The 10,575-nt window shown below is 47.6% G+C and overlaps 1 non-coding gene across 1 annotated transcript; it reads left to right on the forward strand.

The window, feature by feature from the left end:
* The first annotated feature begins 9,403 nt into the window (after positions 1–9,403).
* LOC144275894 (U2 spliceosomal RNA) lies at positions 9,404–9,595 on the forward strand. The gene has a single exon (XR_013348127.1). It is a non-coding gene; the product is annotated as a U2 spliceosomal RNA (small nuclear RNA).
* Positions 9,596–10,575: the final 980 nt, after the last annotated feature.

Below are 10,575 nucleotides of genomic sequence, written 5' to 3' on the forward strand. Positions count from 1 at the left end.
TCCAGTAACAGCAGGGGAGTTGAGACCAGGAAATTTCCCGGTGGTCCTTGGCCAGAACACAAATGACCCAGCTGACAGAGAGGGGGGTGTTTCCCCAGGCTGCTGGGAGACGGGGAGCAGTTATGGGAAAGCTGCAGGGAAGAGATGCAGCTGGTCAAAGGGTAAACACAGCTAGCCCAGAGTGCAGGGGGGAGGGATAGCGCAGTGGTTTGAGCATTGGCCTGCTCAACTCAGCATTGTGAGTTCAATCCATTTAGGGATCTGGGGCAAAAATTGGGGATTGGCCCTGCTTTGAGATCCCTTCCAACCCTGATATTCTGTGATCACAGCCCTCTGGGAGCAGGGAAGGGGAAACACAGGGTAACCCCGAAAGGGGAGCTGGATTGCCTACATATGTACAGTCCTGGGGTTGGGAGACTGCTCCCCAAAGGGCCAGCCAATGTGCAGGATCCCCCTGGACCCTTATCTTGCCAGAGCCTGAGACATCAAAATGCCAGAAATAGGATTAAATTAAGAACCCACACAAAGGGAAACACTGGAGGGAAAGAGAAGCCTGTGACTGATTACATGGGAGAGCCAAAGGACACCATGGGTAATGAACAAACTAACCTCAAACTACACTAACTGAACAGAGGGGTGTGGTATCAAAAAGATACTTGTAAACACCCATCTGTGAAAAAATGTTGATATTAATGTTAAGTTTTGGGGATAGGAATTTCAACACAGATGTTAAACCTTTTGAGAATGCTACTTTTCAATTAATACCTGTAAACGGGTTTAAACCTTATCACAGGAGAGAAACCATAAAAAAAACCCTGGTTTGCGGTGTGTGAATGGGGAAACTGAGTCACGCTGCCTCATGGCCTTAATGGCTGGATGCCAAGAGAACTATAACAACAAACTACCTTTCAGATCAGTAAACTAAGAGGGGAGGTGTGATGCTCTGTACCTCGGGGGAACATCCTACACACCAGGTTCATCTTTCGAAAATGATTGTGTGGTATGCAATGCAAAGTTTGTCATGTTGGGTGCCTTCGGAAGGCTCATAATGAACTGAGCATGGTTGTTATAGTGATGTTATAGATTTCATCTTAATAAAATTATTAAATTGTTACAGTAATTGTTATAGTATAGTTATAATTTTATGTATATAGTTATGAGGCTGAAAATATATCCTCCTTGCTTAAAGCAAGCCCATGCAAAAACTCTCCAAGAACAGAGAGGCAGTTCACACCTCGTCAGGGCATGGATGGGGCCTGCTTTGCAAGTGGAGAGCTGCATAAGGAGGCTTTCATCCCCAAGCCCTTTACCACCCATCAACCCCTAACCAGGGGGTGAGGCTATTCAGGGAGAACAAGGCTTTAAAAAGCCCATTCCTAAGGGAGGAGAGAAGTTAGAGAACAGGAGCAGCTAATGTGAGTTTTGCAAGGCAGGTAACCAGATGAAGGAGGAGCAGGTCCATGACCCTTGAGGTGAGTTTTTTCTCTCTGGGGTGGGTGTGTGTGTGTGTGTGTGGTGTAGTGTGGTTGCTGCTTCAATGAAGGATATAGTGTGGTCTGTTGTTTGAGGGAACTTGTGCTGAGCCTAGTGGCCTGCTAGGAAAGTTGAGAGCTTCTTAAGGAGGCTGTGATGGCCAAGCCCTTGAGCATCCATCAACCCTTAGCAGGGTTTGGGGCTCCTCAGGGAGAACGAGTCTTTAAAAAGCCTGCTCCTAAGGGATGAGAGACGCTTGGGAACAGGAAACTTTCAGCCCATGGGGTGAGTTTGTGGTTGGTGTGTGTGTGGTTGTGTGTGTGGTGTGCTTGGCTTGTTTGAGGGAGCCTGCGCTGAGCCTAGCAGACTGCAATGCAAGGCTGAGAGCATGTTCTCGAGGCTTTCATCCCCCCATCCCTGTAGGACCTGCCAACCCTTCACTCGGGGCTGGGGCTAATCGTGGAGAACGAGTCTTTAAAAAGTCTGCTCCTAAGCGACCAGAGGAGCTAGGGAACAGGAGCAGCTAACCTGACTTTTGGGAGGCAGTTCTCCAGGTGAAGGAGGAGCAACTACGTGACCCTTGGGGGGAGTTTGTTGTCTGTAGCACAGGTGCTGACTGGGGGAGGCTTTGGAAGAGGTGTGTGTGTGTGTGTGTGTATTTGCGGAGGGAGGGTGAAGGGGGCACTCTGCCAGTTTTTGGGGGAAGCAATTGTCAGCATTTATACTGCACACGTCTATTCTATTCTAGTTACTGAATGTGTCTCTCATTGTTATCTTTACTCTTTTAAAAATTAAGTTGTTTTGAATTACATACATAATTACACTGCTATGAATTACAGTAGATTAAAATCATTGCAATTACTTAAAAGCGGTCTTCACTAACGTCCCAGTTTGAAGACATTATGGATCACTGTCGCTTTCTGGATGAAAGGGTCAGCAATCTTATTTACATCTAGGTCCCTTGGTATTGTTTTGATGCATGTTAAGCCCAGCTACGTTATTCAGTTGTGTCTGTCCCATTGATGACTGGAGATAATTCTGAAGTCTTCTGAAGCTGAAGAATGAGTTCAGGATGATAGAGGCACAGCGAGAAGGCTTCTTATACATTTGCAGTAAGCTGGAAACACAGTGCTTCCGAAGTACTGCAAATGACTCCAAGATCTTTCTTGAGGGGTAGCAGCTAATTTAGGCACCATCATTTTGGATATATAGTTGGGATTATATTTTGCCAGGTGCATTACTTTGCATTTAACATTGAATTTCATCTGCCATTTTGTTGCCAGGTCACCCAGTTTTGTGAGATCCTTTTGGCACCTTAGAGACTAACCAATTTATTTGAGCGTGAGCTTCCGTAAGCTACAGCTCGTAGCTCACGAAAGCTCATGCTCAAATAAATTGGTTAGTCTCTAAGGTGCCACAAGTACTCCTTTTCTTTTTGCAAAGACAGACTAACAGGGCTGTTACTCTGAAACCTGAGATCCTTATGTCGCTCTTTGCAGTCTGCCTGGGACTTAACTATCTTGAGTAGTTTTTTGTATCATCTGCAAATTTTGCCACCTCGCTGTTTACCCCTTTTCCCAGATCATTTATGAATCTGTTGACTGGGTCCCAGTACAAGCCCCTCAGGGAAACCACTATTTACTTCTCTCCATTCTGGAAATGGACCATATATTCCTACCCTTTGTTTCCTATCTTTTACTAGAGCGCCTGGGAATGCTTTCATGATCTAGCCATCCTTAACTTAATTTAAGATTACAAAAGGCTTGTAATTAATCACCCTGCCTCTGTTTACAATCAAACTCCCTGCCCAAAGGGCAGAAGTTGTTCGCAGCACAGAACTGATCACATTCTACATTGAAGCTCTGGCTCTTGAGTGCTGAGCACCCGCAGAGTCAGCACCTATGGTCCCTGGCTTTTCCGTTGTGTGCTTGCTGCTTGAAGGAAGTATATAGTGTGGTCTGGTCCTTTGAGGGACCCTGTGCTGAGCCTGGAGACCTGCTAGGCAAGTTGAGAGCTTCTTAAGAAGGCTTTGATGGCCAAGCCCTTTGGTGGGTGCTAACTCTTAATCGGTGGGTGGGGCTCCTCAGGGAGAAGAAGACTTTAAAAAGCCTGCTCCTAAGGGACCAGGGGAACTAGGGAACAGGAAAGTTTTGAGGGAGATTAGAGGGGAGTGGGCGGGGGGGGGGGAGGGAGAGGAGAAGATAAGTTTAAAGAATGTTAATGAAGTTTAAGTAAATAAAACCCCCCTGATGAAAACAAAAACAAGAAGAAAGGAAAGAGCTGCAGCAGTAAAAAGAGAATGCAGGCAGAAGTCCAGCAACAGAGTGGGGGCTATCCAGTTTATTGCACTGAACGTAGGATGTATGATTACCTGGCCTACAGGCCGGCGGCAGACTGCTACAACATGGCACACCATGCAGTAAGTTGTTGGACCATCTCTTCCTGGCTGTAGCTCTGAAGGAGTTGAGTGGGATGGGGGATAGAATCCTTCAGTGACTTTGACCGCCTTGTAGACAGGCTCACTAAAGACCTGTCTGCAGAAATTCCATCGGGGAAGAATGGAAATCAGGGGAACACAGCGAATTCTCACAGAGCCCCTGCGTCTAGATATAACTACAGCCAGGAAGCCGGGAGAAGAAACACCTGAGTCACCACTATGATCCGACAGCAGATTCCAGGATTCAGAAGCAATAATGGTCAAACCGTCCTAAGGCTATGAGGGAGCTTCTCGGACGGGCCCTCATCCTACCGTGCCATCCCATCCGAGAGACTCTTTTCATACTCCATGGCTGTGCTTGACCGTGTAGTCCCGAACGATATGCAGCGTTCAAGATGGTTTTCTCCCCTGCCCCAGCTCAGCCATGAAGTGGTGCTGGAAGAAGTTGACTTTACAGCACAGCAAATAGTGACAGACGCATGAAGACACACAGGAGAGCCCCAGGCAAGGACAGGATTTGGTACGACAACTCCTGAAAAATACAGATCTTGGTTTCCTGGTGCTAACTGCTGTGGCAAAGGTACCTCTCAACAAGGCAAACAGCTCCATAAGGCAGCTGGCGAAGAAGAGGCTGTCACTCCCTTGGAGGGCTAGTAACGAGCACAGGTAGGGAGGCACCAACATCCCTCGAAGGGGTGATGTGTCTGACGCTGCGGCGATCACTTGCGCGTTCCATCTTTCGATGTGCCTGGATGCTACGGTGAGGAACCTTGTGGCGAGTGCTGTGCGTGACATCATCGGGAAGCGAATCGCCGTGGCCCCTTCCAGCCAAGAGGTCGCCTGGAAGCCGTATTTGGAAGAGACGGTGGAGTCTTTGCTCCACTTTGGACTCATGCCTGCAATGCAACACAACAGCTGGAAAAGCATATCGGCAGCTACTTGATGTGGTGTGAGGAACGTCGGGAGCTGGGAGTCCTGCTGCCACGGGTCAAGAACACCGAGCGCACCATCATCACTCCGAGAGCGAGAACCATGCTGGAGAGGACCCTGGAGGATGCCATCCATGGGTAATACATGGAAAACCGGAGATGGAAGAAGACGCTTTTCATCCAAGCAGAGTCGTAATTTGGGGGAACCAAGTTGATTTTATTTGGAATAGAGTCTACGTGGGGGCGTGGTGCTGGAACAGGTACTAGGCTTATAGCTACGATGCCGGGCAGAGGAGCCCGTCGACTGCACACCCTGTGGGTCCCAACAGCCGGCGCTGCTCAGCCTGCAGAGCAGACTTCACTTTCCCCTCTCTAGGGTCGGCTGTGGAGCGATGGCGCTACCTGCTGGTTCGGATTTCAAAGCTTGGTAGAAAAATAAACAACTGCAAGGGCGGGGGAAGCAACTCTCTCACTGAGTGCCTGGCAGGGGTAAATCGATCCCCACAAAAAGAGAGTGAATGGAAGAGTAACGAGGAGCACTTCACAGTGGGAAAGCCTGCCACAAGCACTAGATCATGTACGCTCATCACAAAGCTCCTGTGGATGAGCTTAATCTTCACGCTGCAGGCTCCCACCCCTGTTAAGTGGCCTGTCCCAAGTCACAGCCTAAGAAGGAGACGGTAAGTATCATGAGTTAGAATTTTTATAGTAGGTTTGAAAAAAAAAAAAAATCAGGACGGGGACCTCTGCATGTAGTAGGACACCTAGTGCCTTCACATGGTCTCACAAATCAAGATCCATGGAACATACGTTGGGTGGGGAGAAGAATACAACCAAGTCTAATTAATTCACACAGTTGTTTAATCCAGGTTCTAAAAAGTAAGTATCACTTCATCAGATGCATGGAGTGAAAAATACAGGAGGCAGGTATAAATATACAGCCCATGAAAAGATGGGAGTTGCCTTATCAAGTGTGTGGGGGTGGGGGGGGGCGGTCAGTGCTAAGGAGGCCAATTCAATCAGGGGTGGATGTGGCCCATTCCCAACAGTTGACAAGAAGGAGTGAGTATCAACAGAGGGAAAATTACATTTTGGAGTGACCCAGCCACTCCCAGGCTTTATTCAGGCCTAATGTGATGGTGTCAAGTTTGCAAATTAATTCCAGTTCTGCAGTTTCTCCTTGAAGTCTGTTTTGAAGTTTTTGTTTTTGAAGAATGGCAGCTTTTAAGTGTGTTTGTTGAGTATCCAGGGAGATTGAAGCGCTCTCCTACTGGTTTATGAGTGTTACAATTCTTGATGTCGGATTTGTGTCCATTTTATTCTTTTGCGTAGAGACAGTCCGGTTTGGCCTATGTACCTGGGAGAGGGGCACTGAAATCAAGTTTACGCAAGTTAACAAGGAAGGTAGGATACATCTGGGGTCAGGCTTAAGGCACTTATCGGTTACAAGGCTCACGAGATACATACATAGGTTTCAGAGTAACAGCCGTGTTAGTCTGTATTCGCAAAAAGAAAAGGAGTACTTGTGGCACCTTAGAGACTAACCAATTTATTTGAGCATGAGCTTTCGTGAGCTACAGCTCACTTCATTGGATGCATACCGTGGAAACTGCAGCAGACTTCATATATACACAGAAAATATGAAACAATACCTCCTCCCACCCCACTGTCCTGCTGGTAATAGCTTATCTAAAGTGATCATCAGGTTAGGCCATTTCCAGCACAAATCCAGGTTTTCTCACCCTCCACCCCCCCCCCCCCGACAAATTCACTCTCCTGCTGGTGATAGCCCATCCAAAGTGACAACTCTTTACACAATGTGCATGATAATCAAGTTAGGCCATTTCCTGCACAAATCCAGGTTCTCTCACTCCCTCACCCCCCTCCAAAAACCCACCCCCATACACACACAAACTCACTCTCCTGCTGGTAATAGCTCTTACCGCCACTGGCGCCCCGGGTGGTGTGGCTCAGGCGACCTGCAAGGGCGGGCTGGGGGACGCTGACCCCCCCAGCCCAGCCCCACCCCTCCCGGGGGCCGGAACTGGCCACAGCCCCCATACAGGTAAGTCTGCAGAGTTACTGTCACCCCTGGCCAGGAATATTCCTGGTGCCCAGGCACTACGGGCCCCTAGAACTGGCCGCCTATGCGCACTATAGACTTCAGTAAGCACCCCCCCCACACACACACACCCCCAAACACACCCTAGGGGGTCACGTTGTTGTTCCTCCTTCACCTGGAGAACTCCCTCGCAAAACTCATGTTAGCTGCTCCTGTTCGCTAGTTCCTCTGGTCACTTGAGAGTGGCTTTTGGAAGCCTTGTTCTCACATAATACAATCCCACTCTTAAATTTATCCAGCTCTATTTTTATATCTAATTTAGGTATTTGTCTCTATTACTCCATGCTTTGGAATGCGTCGTGCCACCCACCCCACCACCAGAAAACTACCCTCAACAGGATTTCCCTGCACAGCTTACCTCTTAATTCTTGGTTTTCCTGAGTTGAGCGGGAGCGTTGGGAACGGAATCAGCTCAGGATAGGGTGTAGGGGCAGTGGTTAGACAAGAGTCAGCAAGGAACTGGACTGGTACTGCAAGGGAGTAAGTACCTGAGGCAAGCCTGATTGTCTGTTTGAGAGAGTTATGGGAGAGCAGAAAAGAGCATTGGGGCTACCGTAGAGCACAGGGGCCAGGGCCGGTTTCAGGCATAAGCTAACTAAGGAACAGCTTAGGGCCTCGCAATAGGAGAGGCCTCTAAAAAAGAAAAAACTGTCTCCATTTCAAATTTTATCAAGATCGGTTGATAAATAAAGGAGATAAGGGAAAAAGAGGAGGAGATTTTCGTTCACATATGACAAATATACACATCTGGCTAGACAAAAACCCCTACCCTTTACTAATTGTTCATTATTGACAGGTGCGAGGCCAGGGCTGAGGGAAGGGGGAATTGCACTTGTAAAATTAGTATTTCTACAAGTAAGTCTGCTGTCAGTCTCCTAAGGCAGCGTTTTGTCGGCCAGCTGCTACTGGTAAAATTCTGACCGTGCCTTCAGAACTCATTTAAATAAATAACCTCAGCCCCAGTAAAATTGGAGGAAATGTGAGGTCAGAGACGGCAGTGTCAGGAAGCAATCCTGCCAAGCTCATACTCGTACGGGACTCGTCCTAGGAGCGAGGTCATGGGTAGCGTCCCCCTTGGCTGGTAATACCCGGAAGGGCGCCGTCTTTGGTTTACGGTCCAGCACGTTGAGTCGTATAGTGCCTTCGTTCCTGTTTTTCTTCGTCTTCTTAAGTGTTCGTGTGTTTTCTTTCTTCTGATCCGTACAATAGTGTATTTAGTGCGCACGCCGCTTTCTGCTTCATGAGCCATCCACGTTTCACGTGCCTGAGCTTGCAGGCGATCGTCTTATGGACTTGAGTCGAGCGGATCTTGAAGAGGATACATTTGTTTTGGCTTCCCTCAATCAGTTTTGGGAAACTTCACAGTAAACATCAGAGTGCTGACGAAAGGATAAATAGAGGGTTTTGACAGAAGCGAAGGAAGATCTAGATCTATCTATATCAAAATATCCTGAGTACTTGGTGAGCAAGTTATTTTCAAACCATGTGCATATAAGATTTATAGGCTAGTTATTATATTTGCTTGACTATAGGCTAGATTTTCCTCACTCTCTCCATGCCTGTCTAAAGATTACCATTCTCTCTTTGGCTTGTTGTCACTGTGTGCGTCCTCTGTGTTTTCTCAAGATAAATGAGCGGTCCTTGGGGAGACCGAAGGGAACACGAAGAGAGAAGTCTGCCTAGAAAATGCTGCAAGAAAAGCAATCTGCCCTAAGCATTCTGTGCAGCGAAAGTGTATCATAGAATATCAGGATTGGAAGGGACCTCAGGAGGTCATCTAGTCCAACCCCCTGCTCAAAGCAGGACCAATCCTCAATTTTTGCCCCAGATCCCTAAATGGCCCCCTCAAGGATCACAACCCTGGGTTTAGCAGGCCAATGCTCAAACCACTGAGCTATCTGTGGCAGGCACCAGTCTCCTCCAGCAGAAGCCCCTAGCCCCACTACTCTGCCGCAGGGCAGAAGCCCTGAGCTCCCCGTCCCCAGTCTGTGGTAGGTGGAGAACGGGTAGGGGGAAACGTGGAGCTCCAGGATCCGCACTGTAACTGTAAAAGAGCCGCACGCAGTTTGGCCACCCCGGCCGGATAGCGCTTGCTCACATTTTCTTTGATCTGTTTTGCTGCAAGAGTTAACAGTGACTGAGTACGTCACAAGGAAGTGGGTGGGTTTATGCAATTTAGGAGTATGCGGCAGCAGCCAGGGAAAGCAGCGAGATGAACCCAAGTAACCAGACTGAAAGAATTCTCGGTCCTTGAGCAGACTTGTGTGTTGAGTTCTTGCTTGAATTATTACATTGGAGTCATTTAGGGGGAGCGATTGTCACTGAGAGTTTCCTAGTTGTCAAAGTCTCATTGAGGGCACTTGGTCCCTGTCTGGGAGCTCCTCGTGGTGACATAGAAAGCTGTGGCAGAGGTAGGGCTGCCTCGTTTTTCAGCGTATGGTTATCGCTTCTCGGCCTTTTGGCTAAGATCAAGTGTAGTATCTGTTCTTATCAGTTTAATATCTGATACGTCCTCTATCTGAAGGACTATATATTAAATGGATTTTTGGAACAGGGAGATGGAATAGGAGCTTGCTCCATCCACTCCACGCATCGACCTGGTATTGCAGTACCTCCAGGAACGGTGCACCTCCCCTTGGGGAGACTATTGTGGTTAAAAAATAGAATTAGTTGAATTTGGTACACCCAGTACTGACTTGGATTCTCACTATATTCTCTGGGTGGCATATCACTGATGCTTTAAGAACTCCCACACCCCAATCTGGGTGTATGCTGGTTACATACTATGTATGTATCTCGTGAGCCTGATACGTGCCTTAAGCCTGACCCCAGATGTATCCTGTGCCTTAAGCCTGACCCCAGATGTATCCTGACCCCAGATGTATCGTGCCTTAAGCCTGACCCCAGATGTATCCTACCTTCCTTCTTAACTTGCGTGAACTTGATTCCATGTACATAGGCCAAACCAGACTGTGTCTATGCAAAAGAATAAAATGGACACAAATCAGACATCAAGAATTGTAACACTCATAAACTAGTAGGAGAGCGCTTCAATCTCCCTGGACACTCAAGAGACTTAAAAGCAGCCATTCTTCAAAGACAGAAACTTCAAAAACAGACTTCAACGAGAAACTGCAGAACTGGAATTAATTTGCAAACTTGACACCATCACATTAGGCCTGAATAAAGCCTGGGAGTGGCTGGGTCACTCCAAAATGTAATTTTCCCTCTGTTGATACTCACTCCTTCTTGTCAACTGTTGGGAATGGGCCACATCCACCCCTGATTGAATTGGCCTCGTTAGCACTGACCGCCCCACCCCCACCCCCCACACACTTGATAAGGCAACTCCCATCTTTTCATGGGCTGTATATTTATACCTGCCTCCTGTATTTTTCACTCCATGCATCTGATGAAGTGATACTTACTTTTTAGAACCTGGATTAAACAACTGTGTGAATTAATTAGACTTGGTTGTATTCTTCTCCCCACCCAGCATATGTTCCATGGATCTTGATTTGTGAGACCATGTGAAGGCACTAGGTGTCCTGATGTACCCAGAGGTCCCCGTCCTGATTTCTTTTTTTTTTTCCAAACCTACTATAAAAATTCTA

The sequence above is a fragment of the Eretmochelys imbricata genome, chromosome 15 (genome assembly GCF_965152235.1).
Source record: "Eretmochelys imbricata isolate rEreImb1 chromosome 15, rEreImb1.hap1, whole genome shotgun sequence".
In the NCBI taxonomy this organism is placed as follows: Eukaryota; Metazoa; Chordata; order Testudines; family Cheloniidae; genus Eretmochelys; species Eretmochelys imbricata.